The 10,591-nt window shown below is 45.0% G+C and overlaps 1 protein-coding gene across 2 annotated transcripts in view; it reads right to left on the reverse strand.

Moving 5' to 3' along the window:
• GPAT2 (glycerol-3-phosphate acyltransferase 2, mitochondrial) overlaps nucleotides 1-10,591 on the reverse strand; it is a 282,276-nt gene that overhangs the window by 108,795 nt on the left and 162,890 nt on the right. The gene's annotated exons all lie outside the window — the stretch shown is intronic.

A 10,591-nucleotide genomic window follows, 5' to 3' on the forward strand; every position in this document is an offset into this window, starting at 1 on the left:
GAACACAGATATCTTGGATCTGGAAGGCTACGACAACAACTTTGGTTGGCATGCATACTTATGGTATGACAAGGTAAAGGTTCATAGAAACTTTAAAAACCATATTGTCAGGAAAGCACTGTATAATGTATGGAATCGATATAAAGATTTGTTGGAGAGTAAAACCCCCAGGTGGTTGTCACCAATGGAAGCTAAGGCGGTAAAAAGACTGAACATGGATTCAGACTGGCCAAAATATTGTGAAATTATAGAATATGATGGTGAAAAGTTGAAACTACAGAGTTTTGAGAAATTAAAACCTAAAGTCCGAGACTGGTTACATTATTACCAGATTAATGAGACCTTTAAGCAGGACAGGAAACTAGGATTCCAGAAGGAGAGGTCAAAGCTAGAAACAGAATTGTTAGAACCCAATACTAAGAATTTGTCTAGAATGTATAATCTGCTGCTAAAATGGAACACACAGGATGAAACGGTTAAATCAGCTATGATTAAGTGGGCACAAGACATTGGACATGATATTATGTTTGCTGACTGGGAGCAGTTATGGACCACAGGTATTAAATTCACGGCATGTAGTGCCTTAAAAGAGAATATAATGAAAATGATCTATAGGTGGTACATGACCCCAGTCAAGCTTGCAAAGATATAGCATTTGCCCAATAACAACTGTTGGAAGTGTAATGAATGCGAAGGAACTTTTTATCATCTTTGGTGGACCTGCCCGAAGATTAAGGCCTACTGGGAAATGATCTATAATGAAATTAAGAAAATCCTTAAGTGGACATTTGCAAAGAAACCGGAGGCTTTTCTCTTGGGCATGGTAGGCCAAATGATTCCAAAGAAAGATAGAACATTTTTTATGTACGCAACAACAGCAGCAAGAATTCTTTTGGCAAAGTATTGGAAGACTAAAGAACTACCCACTCTGGAAGAATGGCACACCAAGGTGACTGAATTTATGGGACTGGCAGAGATGACCGGCAGAATTCGTGACCAGAGGAGAGAGACAGTGGAAGAGGACTGGGAAAAATTTAAAATTTATCTTAAAAATTGTTGTAAAATTTCGGAATGTTAAGATGTCAAGGGATTTGATATAAAGAATTACAGCTGTAAAAATTTAAGCTTAAGAAAATTTTAAAGAGAATTAAATATAAAAATGGATGAAGGATTGCTAAAAAATTTTAAAACAAGGATGCAGTGAAGGGGAGGTATGGGGAAGTCGTGTTATGTTTGTTTGTATTTTGTTTATGTTGTAAAATTAATAAAAACTATTAAAAAAAAAATCAGATGTCTTCTAAATGTCAGGTAGTTGTTTATCTCTTTGACATCTCATGGGAGGGCGTTCCACAGGGTGGGCGCCACTACCAAGAAGGCCCTCTGCCTGGTTCCCTGTAGCTTAGCTTCTCGCAGTGAGGGAACTGCCAGAAGGCCCTTGGCGCTGGACCTCAGTGTCCGGGCAAAACGATGGGGGTGGAGACGCTCCTTCAGGTATACTGGACCAAGGCCGTTTAGGGCTTTAAACCCTTTGAATTGTGCTCAGAAACGTACTGGGAGCCAGTGTAGGTCTTTCAGGACCGGTGTTATATGGTCTCGGTGGCTGCCCCCAGTCACCAGTCTAGCTGCCACATTCTGGATTAGTTGTAGTTTCCAGGTCACCTTCAAAGGTAGCCCCACGTAGAGCGTATTGCAGTAGTCCAAGCGGGAGATAACCAGAGCATGCACCACTCTGGCGAGACACTCTACAGGCAGGTAAGGTCTCAGCCTGCGTACCAGATGGAGCTGGTAGACAGTTGCCGTGGACACAGAATTGACTTCTGCCTCCATGGACAGCTGTGAGTCCAAAATGACTCCCAGGCTCCACATCTGGTCCTTCAGGGGCACAGTTGCCCCATTCAGGACCAGGGAGTCCTCCACACCTGCCCGCCCCCTGTCCCCCAAGAACAGTACTTCTGTCTTGTCAGGATTCAACCTCAATCCATTAGCTGCCATCTATCCTCCAATCTATATGATACTGTATAGATGATACTGTACTGTTATAGGTGGGAATTGGTTTGTCTGATGCCTTTGGGTTTTTGTGACAGCAGGATTGTTGTTTGTAGTTGAAGGGACTGCCGAAGTGGTCAAATCAGCACCCTCTCTTTCCATGTAAAAGAACAGCTGGTAAAGAACAGGTGTGTTCCCATAGACACAGCTGGGTTGTGATGCTCATTCAGGACCCTCCCTGCCCCCAATCACCAGGCCAAATGCTCCACCATCCTAGGGCTGGGAAAGCAAGTCACTGAAGGCTTCTCCTTTGTTTTTAGACTGAGTTGATGCTGGAACTTGGAGAGACCTGCAGAGCCTTGACTTGATCTGTGCGCTGAATCCAGAGCCCTGGCTTTGGGAACCCTTCTTGAAGCCTAATGGGAAAACAAGATCTGCTAGAACAGTAGTTCCCAATTGGTAGTCAATGGACCCAAGGAAGTTAACGTAACCCATCCGGGGATCCGTGACACTATTCACATAACAAAAACTACCATAGAGATATCAAAAAAAATAAAAGTAGGGGGTCCATGGCTTGGCTTTTGAAAAACGTTGTTGTTGTTGTTTAGTCGTGTCCGACTCTTTGTGACCCCCTGGACCAGAGAACGCCAGGCACTTCTGTCTTCCACTGCCTCCCGCAGCTGGTAGCTTCGAGAACACCATCCAACCATCTCGTTCTCTGTCCCCTTCTCCTTGTGCCCTCCATCTTTCCCAACATCAGGGTCTTTTCCAGGGAGTCTTCTCTTCTCATCAGGTGGCCAAAGTATTGGAGCCTCAGCTTCACGATCTGTCCTTCCAGTGAGCACTCAGGGCTGGTTTCCTTCAGAACGGATAGGTTTGATCTTCTTGCAGTCCATGGGACTCTCAAGAGTCTCCTCCAGCACCATAATTCAAAAGCATCCATTCTTTGGCGATCAGCCTTCTTTATGGTCCAGCTTTCACTTCCATACATCACTACTGGGAAAACCATAGCTTTTACTATACGGACCTTTGTTGGCAAGGTGATGTCTCTACTTTTTAAGATGCTGTCTAGGTTTGTCATTGCTTTTCTCCCAAGAAGCAGGCGTCTTTTAATTTCGTGGCTGCTGTCACCATCTGCAGTGATCATGGAGCCCAAGAAAGTAAAATCTCTCACTACCTTCTTCCCCTTCTATTTGCCAGGGGGTGATGGGACCAGTGGCCATGATCTTCATTTTTTTTTTTATGTTGAGCTTCAGACCATATTTTTTTTGAAAAACAGTCCTTAGCTAATTGGGAACCACTGTATTAGAATGTTTAGAGATTAGGGTGCGTGCAACAATATCGAGTTAGGTGGACTAATGTTCTGACTCAGTAAAAGGCAGCTTCCTATATCCCTAAATATATTTAAAAATAAATGTGTAAAATTGGCCAGATTGGAGAATTAATTAGTTCTTATCATGCAGTGAGATATACAGATATAGATCTATTAGCAGAAACATCTCCAATGAATGTTATCTGCGCCTGTGCTGGTTAGGAATGAAGAAAGGGAAGACATTTGCATACATTTACAAGGACTGAGAACAAAATGGGAGGGAGGGTGTTGCTTATTCCTTTGGCTAATGCCAGCAGTCCCCACCCCTCTCAGCGAGCATTTTATTATCCAATACATAGACTGTGTAAATTTTCAGTTACTCTTTGCACAGGGCAAAGGAGAGCTATAAATAAGTATTTTTTTTCCTGGCAAACGTTGTTGCAGCAAAATGTGGGTTTTTGTTTTCCTTCAGAAACGTAACTTTGGAAACATTCCTTTGTATACCTGATGAAAAAATATGAATATTGAAAAATTAAATCTTACATCAAAATCACAGCTGGCTCATTTCTAATCTACAAGGAAAACACTCAGCTAGAAATGTGCATCAGTAATAACACACCAGCCAAGAAAGATAAAGTGCCTTTCAGAAATAGAAAACACTCTGCTTTTGCCTTTAATTTCAGAATGTTGTTGGATATTTGCATCCTAGCTGTAAAATCCATAAAACAGGCAGCACTACAGTGGTACCTTGGGTTACATACGCTTCAGATTACATACGCTTCAGGTTACAGACTCCACTAACCCAGAAATATTACCTCGGGTTAAGAACTTTGCTTCAGGATGAGAACAGAAATCGCGCGGCAGCAGCAGGAGGCCCCATTAGCTAAAGTGATGCTTCAGGTTAAGAACAGTTTCAGGTTAAGAACGGACCTCCGAAACGAATTAAGTACTTAACCCGAGGTACCACTGTATAGGATGATAATGATGAAGAAGCAGCGTTTGGATTTTATATCCCGCTTTATCACTCCCTTAAGGAGTCTCAAAGCGGCTAACATTCTCCTTTCCCTTCCTCCCCCACAACAAACACTCTGTGAGGTGAGTGGGGCTGAGAGACTTCAAAGAAGTGTGACTAGACCAAGGTCACCCAGCAGCTGCATGCGGAGGAGCGGGGAATCGAACCCGGTTCCCCAGATTACGAGTCCACCGCCCTTAACCACTACACCATACTGGCGGTCTGGTCTAATACAGCTGCCTTTCCCTACCTGGTGCCCTCCAGGTATTTGAGACTACATTTCCCATCAGTCTGCTGTGAAAAGCATACTAACCAATTCCGGTGCTGGCCTCAGTTCCAATCAGTTGCTCTGTAAGAACCAAACGTGCTCCAACCTTCCTTTCTGGCCAATGAGAACAAAGGGATCTGCTGGGATGACTGACAAATACTTTGCATTTCTTGAAGCTCCAATAAAAGTAATGAATCATCTGTTGGAAATATAGCTAGCAAGCTTAGGGCTAGTTAATGCATGCAGGGGTAAGGCCACAAAATTGTATTCCTAGATTCAGCTAACTCCCACCCCTCACCAGGAAGGAAGGAAGGAAGTTAGTAAGTTAGTAAGTTACAGTGGTGCCCTGCAAGACGAATGCCTCGCAAGACGGAAAACTCGCTAGACGAAAGAGTTTTCCGTATTGGAGGTGCTTCGCAAAACGAATTTCCTATGGGCTTGCTTCGCAAGACGAAAATGTATTGCGAGTTCCTGTGGTTTTTTTCCCCCTCCCCCCCTTTTTCTAAGCTGCTAAGCCGCTTATCCGCTAAGCCAATAAGCTGCTAAAAGCCGCTAAAAGCCGCTAAACCGCTAATAGCGCTAATCCACTAAGCCGTCAATGGGCTTGCTTCGCAAGACGAAAAAACCGCTAGACGAAGAGACTCGCGGAACGGATTAATTTCGTCTTGCGAGGCACCACTGTAGTTAGTTAGTTAGTTTCCTCCTTTGTTCACTCTTTCCCACCATGTGAACCCACCCAGATAGGATGTGCCTGAGATCAGACCGCATGTTTGGAGATCTTTCACTATATTTTGTATCCCAAGATTTTCTACCTGTGTTCTTCTTGCTCCTGCATGACAAAAGCTATCTACAGTGGTGCCCCGCAAGACGAATGCCTCACAAGACAGAAAACTCGCTAGACGAAAGAGTTTTCCGTTTTGGAGGTGCTTCGCAAAACAAATTTCTTATGGGCTTGCTTCGCAAGACGAAAATGTCTTGCGAGTTCCTGCGGGTTCCCCCCCCCTTTCCCCCCTTTTTCTAAGCCGCTTATCCGCTAAGCCGCTAAGCCGCTAAAAGCCACTAAAAGCCACTAAAAGCCACTAAACCGCTAATAGCGCTAAGCCGTCAATGGGCTTGCTTCGCAAGATGAAAAAACCGCTAGACGAAGAGACTCGCGGAACGGATTCTTTTCGTCTTGCGAGGCACCACTGTACATTGCATAGGTGAGGATTGTACAGGACCTATACTACAGGTGATGGGGATATGGAGTGGTGTTGGCAAACAAAGGTAGAATCCCTAACCCCAGTGGAGAACTGCATTAAGTGCAAACTTGCAATGGCTTTGCTAATGCTAGCAATACAGTGTCCAAACGTATGGAAGCAATTGTATTGCTGTATTTCTTTTATGAACAGTATGTTACAATAAGGAGGGAAGCTCCCTGTTAGAATCAGGGCTTTCCACCTGATCCATTATTATGCAGATGGGATCAAAAATCCTCTGTAGCTTTGGTAGCCAAATCAACCAGTTCTTTAATATGTGAAAAATACTACTGTGTGCATCCCATATACTGCCGGGGGTGGGGATCCCAAAATATATTGGTGTGATCAGATGCATTGATATATCAAGATGCTTTCTGTGCAGACTTTGACCTATGCATATGGGCGCACTGACAAAACAATCATAGCCCAAAGCAGTGATGTGATTGTACATAAAGTTTATTAAGATTCTAATGCACACGAGTGTGTGTGAGTATCATATTTGCTATTCCATCAAGACTGGGCTTTTTCTTTTTCTTTGGCAGTCTTTCATTGATGCAAACATCTCATGTGTATTGATGAGCAGGAAGAAGAGAGATACAAATGAAATAAGGGATCTGAAATGGGTGCTTGTTCCAATTCCAGATTTAATTTTAGCGATTCTAGTTAACCTGGAGTTCAGGAGCAATAGAGTAAATAAAATGGATGGTGGCGGGGGAGGAAAAAAGGGTTGGAATGAGATGCCTCATGTAATGCCTTATCCTACAGATTAGGCTGGAAGCTGCCATCTCTAGCATCCAATATTCCTCACTTATAGCCACTCATGATAATTAACAGCTATGCGCCTTGTTAGGAAGTGGTATATGTGACAGTTCTTAGAGGGCCACTGGCCCGGCTGAACAGCTGTTGGCCAGTACTAATTGGTTGTAATAACAGAGTCTGCTGCTGAGTAAATTGCCTGTGTACACAACTGAAAAATCAGCTGCTGACGGCACTTTTGTTAAAGACTTGAGCATCACCAGCAAATATCAGGACCTTGATATATGACCCTTGGTGGAAGCAATAGAAGAGAATGTGCTTGCAGCTGGATCCACTTTTAGAGAGTGGGGGCGGGGCGGTATGCAGCCTGAATAGATGTCACAACAGGGGCTGGCCCACACCAGACCAAAATCTGGATCTGTACCAGCCTATCTCCCCATTTCTTGCCTGAAAAATACTGTTCCTGCTAACCCTGGGATCATCGGATAGAACATGGGTAGGCAAACTAAGGCCTGGGGGCCGGATCCAGCCCAATCACCTTCTAAATCCGGCCTGCAGATGGTCCAGGAATCAGCATGTTCTTACATGAGTAGAATGTGTGCTTTTATTTAAAATGCATCTCAGGGTTATTTGTGGGGCATAGGAATTCGTTCATTTCTTTCCCCAAAATATAGTCCAGCCCCCCACAAGGTCTGAGGGACAGTGGACCTGCTGAAAATGTTTGCTGACCCCTGGGATAGAACAATGTTTTTAATTGAAGCTGATTTTAAATGTTTTTAATTGTTTTTATAATGTTGTAACTGTTTCAGAATGTTTTTGCTCTGTTTTTGTTTTCCAGTTGTATATCTGTGTGCTGCCCTGGACTCCTTGGGGAGGAAGGGAGGGGTATATAAATCCAACAAACAAACATATAAGTGTTGGGGTGTCCACATTATGGCCTCTCCAGTTCCAGTGGTGTCTGAGACCTTTCCCTCTTTAAATGCAGGGTTTTTTTAAATGCTAGGAAAATCCTAAATGCCAGGATTTGAAAAACCCACATTTAAGGGAGAAAGGTCCAGAACAACGGAGGAATGTGGTCTATTTTTCCTCCAGTATGGAAAGCTCTCAGTTGAGGATAAGGAGCATAGGTAGGAATCATTTACTCAAGTACACATATCTTGATCAATCCATCTCACCACATTGTCACCTCTGCCTCACTTTTGAGTAGTTGTCATTGAAGTGAGAGAGAGACCCTTTTCACATGTCTAAAGAGTTGGTCAAGTCTAAACTGCAAGGAAGTACAAGTGAAAAAATATATATAAATAAAAGTTATTCCAGTTTGGAAGCTGGATATAAAATGTGTACTTAACTGTGTCCTCTTCCTATGCGACCCCCAAGCCAAGGAGATAAGTAACTATGCAACCTTTAGAAAACATCTGAAGGCAGCCCTGTATAGGGAAGTTTTTAAATGTTTAATGTTTTATTATGTTTTATATATGTTGGAAGTCGCCCAGAGTGGCTGGGGCAACCCGGTCAAATGAGCGGGGTATAAATAATAAAACGATTATTATGATAATAGGAGGAATGTTGGAGGGTATGTCCTTGTACTTCAGGTGTGTTGCCATAGCAACAACTGGTTAAGGACACCTCCTTTCCCTCCCAGCGACCTGGATGATCCTCACATCATCCTATGGATAGAAGCACAATAGGCCAGGGACTAGTCTGAGCTGGTCTCATCTGGAGATGGTAGCCAGGAAGGCACAAAGACTTGCTCTCTGTACTGAAACCAAAGGTTTGGGGGAGTCTGCCTTCCTCCCCTAGAAATCTTGGGAGCTTTTAATGCTGTGAGCCCTTCCACCTTATGCTCAGGTTGTATACATGTGCAAATAAGACCATATATCAAAAAGACACCACAGTCTCCCGTGACCTCCATTCCAAGAAAACTGAAACTGAAGTAAGAGCAGGCACTCCTGAAGTCTCCCACTACTTGGAGGTTGGGGTCCTCATAGCAGTATGAAAAGCCAGAATGGATTTTGCACAAGTGGGAGGGAGGAAAAGATTTGTCAAGAATGCATAATGACAACCCACCACATCCCTTGCTAATGAGCCATTTGATAACAAAACTCTCCCAGTATTGGTTTTTAGTAGTTACCCTACAGGAATGCCCGAAAGGACTGCCATTTAACCGATTATCTGGGATCACAACAAAGTGGGTGGGGATTTATTGTTCCCCTGCCTAGCTGAAATAAAAACTCCATCCTTTTCTCCCCGCCCCCCACCCCCTTCAATAACAAATGTGATTCTATTCCACCTGAACAAAAGACAGGCAAATAACACTAGGAATCTCTGCATGAGATTCAGCATACAAACCAATTCCCCACCCCCACTGAATTTCTTAATGTTAATGAGTTAACTTTTCTGTGCAATTCTTCAAAGAACTGAGAGCAGGGAAAAAACATCACCCCAGAAGTCTATAACCTAGGGTTTTATTCCCAGGAGGGGTGTTAGGGGCCCTCTGCCCTTATATTGTGAGAAAGTATGCAGAGATTGATTTCCTGATTCATCACCAAAGCAGGCCTCTTTGAACATGGGTGTTCCTGTGAGGTGGGGGCACCACCAGATTTAGGGTCATGCAGGTGATTCACCTGCACAGGGCAAAAGCTGGGGTGGGGGGAATTGCGAAGGTGCACAATTGAGAAGATCCAGTTGGGAGTGCCAAATTTTGGCATTGCTTAGAGGGCCATGTTACTAAAGACTACCAAAGTTTGCCCCTGGCCATGCAGGACATCATTCCAGCCAGGCACTTGAGAAGAGTTAGAAGCAGGGTTGGTGAGAGGGAAATAGCCAAGGGAGAGGCCTGAGGGCCAGACAGTGAGTCTTGGAGGACCACACTTGTCAGAGGTTCCCCAGTTGCTGCACTAAACCATGGTTCAGCTCAGTGCTATGTGCAAACTGAGTCACATCCTATTTTTCAGCAAACCTCACAAAGCAGTTTACATAGAAATGGTAAACAATAGGCACAAGTTAAAACTAAATGAAAAAAGATCAAGTCAGTTTACAAAAGAAATATCTTTTTTGAAGCCCAGATCTGTCCTCCACTCTGGGTAAGGTGTTTCTCAGAAAGTTCTTTGGTGACATACTGCAGAGAGAGAGCAGCTCAGGGAAGTGAGATGTTGGGCAGTTCTCCTGGCTGTTACCTCTCCTCTCTCTACCTCTGTCCCCCCTCAGTAAGATGGTGCCTGAGTAGCCCGGCGGTAGCCAATGGGGTACCCCACAGATGTAATGACCTACAACTTTCATCAGCCCCAGCCGGTATGGCGTAGCAGGGGCATGGCCCTGGGCACAAAATTCTGAGGGGGCTCAACCAAGCGCCCCTTGACAGGCTCCCTCACTGAGGCCAGAGCTGCGGGAAGGCAAGCCACACTCATGCTGCACCTTTGGGGCTGGGGCGCTGCCACCGCCTCCTCCTCATGGCCAGAGAAGGGGTGCCTGCGCATGCCCCCGGGCCAGTTGAGAGGGAGGGAGGAGGAGGGTGCTGCCGCTGCTACCACTGCCCACCAAGGAAGGAGGGAAAGCACTGCCAGAGCCACGTGCAGTGCCCAAAGTGCCTCGCTGCAAGGACAGGAGGGTGAGGTGAAACAGTAGTGTTCTTGGCCTTGCATTTTTTCTCTGCCTTATCTCCATTCCCAAGCTGAGTTAGTTTGCATGGAGAGACTCCCTTGATTAGACACCTGCTGCCCAGTCCACGGGGCGGGGGGGGGGGTACAACACCTGCCCCGCCCTGGGTGCCAGCAACCCACGCTGTGCCCCTGGGCATGACCAGTGGTCAGAGCTGATGTGGAGCACCAGGTCACCTAACCCTGCTTAGGACCTGGCATCTCCTACACCAGCCATTAGTTTGCACCTGAGACATTGACCACATGGTTACAATTACAGAAAGAAAAAAGAGTAGATTAATCAAATCTGAAGTCTGCCCACCTTTGGTATAACATATTCATGGTGGGCCCATAGCTTGCGTGGTCATGGTTTGGGGGTGGGGA

This window comes from Podarcis erhardii (genome assembly GCF_964252035.2).
Source record: "Podarcis erhardii genome assembly, chromosome: 7".
NCBI lineage: Eukaryota > Metazoa > Chordata > Lepidosauria > Squamata > Lacertidae > Podarcis > Podarcis erhardii.